The sequence below is a fragment of the Myotis davidii genome, unplaced genomic scaffold, assembly GCF_000327345.1.
Source record: "Myotis davidii unplaced genomic scaffold, ASM32734v1 scaffold26, whole genome shotgun sequence".
NCBI classification, from domain to species: Eukaryota; Metazoa; Chordata; class Mammalia; order Chiroptera; family Vespertilionidae; genus Myotis; species Myotis davidii.
In genome coordinates, this window is record NW_006299245.1 from 1,677,053 (window position 1) to 1,682,200 (window position 5,148).

The 5,148-nt window shown below is 34.6% G+C and overlaps 1 protein-coding gene across 1 annotated transcript in view; it reads left to right on the plus strand.

Annotated features, from left to right (window-relative positions):
• The window catches only part of OTOGL (otogelin-like), a 170,800-nt gene that overhangs the window by 59,012 nt on the left and 106,640 nt on the right, over window positions 1–5,148 (plus strand). The window lies entirely within an intron of this gene.

A 5,148-nucleotide genomic window follows, 5' to 3' on the forward strand; every position in this document is an offset into this window, starting at 1 on the left:
CAAATATAAGACATTAAATCATGTACAGGACTATGATTTGTTTATGGTTGCAGCAATCAAAAGGCATTATTCTCAATTCTAGACATGCTATTTTGATAAGTTTTGGTAATCCCTAGGCTTTGTATATCTGAAGTAATCCTTCAAATTTCTCATATGTTTAATGCGTTTGGACTTTCTGTATACCTAAATTTTATTTAGATATCACTGATCAAAGAATTAAACTTCTAAATCCAAAAACTAAGCTTTAGAAAAAAATTGCACAAAAATAAACAAAATGACAGATTTCCTCCAGCAGAGTTACCTGTGATTGTTTTGAATGCACGTTCCCCCCCACCCCCGACTTTCCTGTTATTAGAGGTTTGTGTGTGATACTGTTCTTTAAGCATATGTCGAGAATGTAGACTCATTCCCATTTTGTATTAATTCAATTAAATAAGGAAACAAACTAAAATCTATAGCCTTCCAAACCTGAACAAAGCTCCTGCTTATGTTTTAAGCCACTGAATTTCCCTTTTGGTAAAATTCTTGGCTTCCTTTGTGAACAATTTTATGTTTCTTAAAGAGTTAGTCCCTGGGAATGGATTTGGCAGTCAGATAATTACAGATGATGACAACTTGCCCAAAGGAGTTTTGTGTTGTTTTGATTGTTTGTGAAGCATAAGGAAGACATCATGAGGCATATATATCAATAAGTATTTGTCCTCTTAGTGAACAATTCTACAGTTGAATTTTATCATCCCCTGCAATTTAGGTTGTAAGTGGAGAAGCTTGGGGATGTAGATAACAAGTTAGAAATTTGAATACATAAACTGATACCACTTTCTCAAAGTCAGCCAGACTCATTTTGTAGCAAACCCTCATTTCCCTGGATATTTAGGTGCCTCTGACATTCCTTTAAGTGTCTTCCTCCTTTGATTTTTCTGGATATTATGCAGTTTGAACCCTTTAATGTCTCTTCTGGTTTCTTCTTTGAGTCTTTGTTGCCTTTTCTTCTTGCATAAGCCCTGACCCTAGGTGACTGACTTGGATCCTTCAGGGCAAGAGCCAAATCTTAGTCATTGATTCGCCAGCACAGACCACTGTTGGGGAACATAGTTGTTCAATGAATGTTGACTGAACTGGTTGCCTTTTTTGGCAATCTGTCCCTTTCTCCTAATGCTTGATGTGTTCACCCACAATCTTAACCACCCCTATAGGTTGAAGAGTTCCAAATCAACATGTATAACTCTAACCCTCAACTTCCAGGCTGGCTTTCTGAATCAATTTCAACCCCACAATAACATTTTTTTTTCATTCTGGGGATTGACTCCCCCTGCCCTCCCCCGCCACCCACCCACATAACCTAGGTATGTGCCATAACCAGGAATCAAATCCCGGACCTTCCGGTGCACGGGATGACACTCCAACCAACTGAAACACATTATCCAGGGCTATATTACACTTCTTTTGGGTTCTTCATAGGTGCGAACACAATTGTGGTGGCATTGTAAAAGCTAAATAATTATCTGTTCAATTTTTTAAGTCTCTACTAGAGGGAGAAACCACAAGCTTGCACTCAATTAGTAATCTAATATTTGCTATAAATGGATATACATGCCTTCCACATGAAGTATGCAGAGCAGTGCTTTTAAACTTTAGTATTCCTGCACATCATCTGAAAATTTTGTAAAATACAGATCCTGAGTCCATGGGTTTGGAGCAGGATCTTGGATCTTGCAATTTTTAGCAAGCTACCATAATGTCCCATGTCCAAGGTCTACTCTTTGAGTAGCAAGGATGTAGAACACTTTCTTCGTGAAGAAATAGATTTTAATTACTTTTGAAATTTTCTTCTTATTCTGAATAGTAAAATTTAAGTCACATCTAGGAAAAAGGAAGTATTATTAACAATATCATGTGAAACAACATGTTTCCATTGGACATTTCATTAATGGTAGTTACAGGTGCTTTTTAAAAAATATCATTTTAAGTAGTAAAACAAAAATTTTGCCAAACTTTATTTTCATTTGTATACAGAAATATTTGTTTTAAAATATTTACTAAAACTATTTAAAACTGTATTCACATATCACCGTGTTTGCAAACATTTTTCATTTGTGACAATGATCCATGCTTATTCATTATCATTTCATTTAGTTAACAAATTCTATGGCCTATTTAATGCTAACAAAGACATGCCTAATCTATATACTCTACATTTGAACAGATTTTTCTAAGAAAATTCTACAGTTTTGAAGACAGGGACCATACCTTACATTTATTTTTTTCTCTCCAAATAACTTAGCAAAATGCTGGGTGTTTTGTGAACTCTTAATGACTCCTTATTTGATCTGTATGTTCTGCCTGGCTTTTTCTTAATCCCTCATTTGCCTTCACAATAATCATAGTATTTACCACTGTATTTTCAAATAGTGATTGTTCATAAAGTCCTTTAAGTAAAATACTTGTCTCAACTCTGATTCCTGGAACAATGAAAGTATATCTTTATGTTTGATGCTACCTGATTATAGCAGTCTCTTTTTATTTTTTTTAAAAAAACTTTTAAAGTATTTTTTATTGATTTTTACAGAGAGGAAGGGAAAGGAATAGAGAGTTAGAAACATTGATCAGCTGCCTCCTACACACCCCCTACTGGGGATATGTCCACAATCAAGGTATATGCCCTTGACCGGAATCGAACCTGGGACCCTTCAGTCCGCAGGCCCATGCTCTATCCACTGAGCCAAACCGGTTAGGGCTGAAGTCTCTTTTTATTAATGCTGTTATGTAACAGTTATTTAGCAGGCAAGATATACTAAGGTTTGGCTTTTTAGGCTTTAGAAACGTGACTTCCTATCATCATTTTTAACTTGCCATTATATTCTTCTATTAAAATAAATTTTAAAATAAATACATTATGCTCAACTTCAAATTTTAATAAGGTTTGACCCTGGATGTGAGAAGATATGTCACAAGAAATATTCTTCTAATCTTTCAATACACAATGAAATTTGAATCTTTAATTTCTGAATTAAAATTTATGTAGTAAATTTAGGGTTCATGCAGTAAGATTAAGATATGAAAAATATTAAAACTACATTTTCAGGTTCTAGAATTATATGTGCCTTTCTGCTTGTCAAGCAGAAGTGTTCTTTTCTTTTTTTAAAATAACTTTCTTTAAGAAAGAAACTATGAAAAGAAATAAAAAATAAAAATAAGTAAGAAAAGACTGTATGATTACAAACAACAGACTTCAGAACTTAACTTTTAATTTAATTTGGTAATAAAAAACTTACAATTAATAATTAATTAGAATTATACGAGTGAATTATTTATTATATTATGCATAACCCATGGACACAGACAATAGTGTGGTTAAGGCCAGGGTGGGAGGCAGAGGTGGACTAGAAGAGGTCAATGGGGGGAAAGGGGGACTTATGTAATACTTTCAACAATAAAGATTTAATTAAAAAACAAAAACAAAAACACCAACTCCAACCCTTTGGATGGGGGATTTTAAAGTGTGTTTTCCTAAGTTTTCTAATTTAGGAAAAAGGGTTGTAATTGTGCTTCCTAAGTTAAGACTTGTTTAAGAGAAAAAAAGAGATGTGAAACCAAACAGTACCTTGAGGTGTGCTAAAATCTCAAGAGAGAGCACTGATGACCTTCAACAAAATTGAGAAATATAATATTCAACTCCTAAATTCAGAGCCAACGTCTACTTCCTATAGTCTGTGGCAAACCCCTCACTGCTAGGGTTTTTCTTAGCATTTGTTCCAGATTAGGTTTTTCAACATTCTCTTCAGGTGGTATCTCAAAAGGTCAGTGCTTTCGTTAAGCCTCTGAAAACCCTCCTAATTTCATTGCTCTCAAATCCTTTGCATCATTTTCACATCAATATATCTTACGTGACTTATATGTGTCAGACTCTATAATGAGAAGTGGATGTACAATGATCAGCAAAAAAAGATATGGGTCTTTCCTACTGTGAATCTTAGGCTGGTGGGGGAGAGTTATTATTCACCTAATCACAAAACTCATAAAAAATGCAACTGTAAAAGTCAACAATGACTTACATGCAAATCCAACAAAACCTTGTTTAATGTTTATCTTCTCTGTTCCTGAGATGACTCTTAAAGTGGTTTGTCTTCCAGGTGCATGTTTGTTTGCAAATTTGGGAGTTTCCCAGATGAAATCTAAAACTGGCCCCTGTACACACAGGGCCAGGAGAGACCGAAGAAAGAGGCAGACTACTCCAGATGGGTAGGAGGCAGTTTAGTGAGCAATGGAGCTTGCCTATGAGGCCTGCTTTGGGCAGCAGTGAGACAAGTAGCTCTCCACACTGCCTGTCAGAATCTTAATAGTAAGTTTATGGAGAGGCCTTACTTGCCTTCAGTCACTTATACCATCAAAGGTCTCCACAGCACATTGATCTCTCAAGGCTGTGTCCTTGAAAATGGCTCCCACTGTGGGAATGGTGGGCTGATCTTACATTCCAAAGACAGAAGGGTTAAGGAGACTCTAATCGTCTGGGTTCAGCACGTGGATCAACTCATCAAATCCCCTCAATGACCACCTTTAACAGTGCAGTTTTTACTTATATTGTTTGCATGGCAACACGTGACGACAAGGGGATCAAAGGCAGACAATAACTTGGGCCTTTAGTGATTGTCTATATAACAGTGGATATTTTCAACCCAAATCAGTTCTTTATAGTTTTCTAAGCATTTTTATATCAGGAAAATCAGAAATTTTAAAAAGTAAATTAAATGATACAATCTAAAATATATTACCCTCCAATTCTGATACATTAACGTTTCCAAAGCTGAAATAGAAGTGGATCTTAAATTTTATTTAATTTTTAGAATTATATGAACACTACTTTGTAGAAGGCTTTTGCATACTTTAAAAATCTATTTGAATAAGAAGATGAAAATCTTGGAGTTTATTGAATTAATTCTTTAAGTGCTCTTTCAGGAAATCAGTGTTTAAATAATTTTCTACATGTTCATATAAGCTAACTCTTAAATATTAATTATATCCTTATTGGTAGTTTCAGGCAAGATAGTTGTGATTTTTTATTTATAAGATTCATCTCCATTATTAGTATTAGATATTACGGTTCAGTATTTACTTTGCATTGTAGTAATATACTTTGATAATAGACTC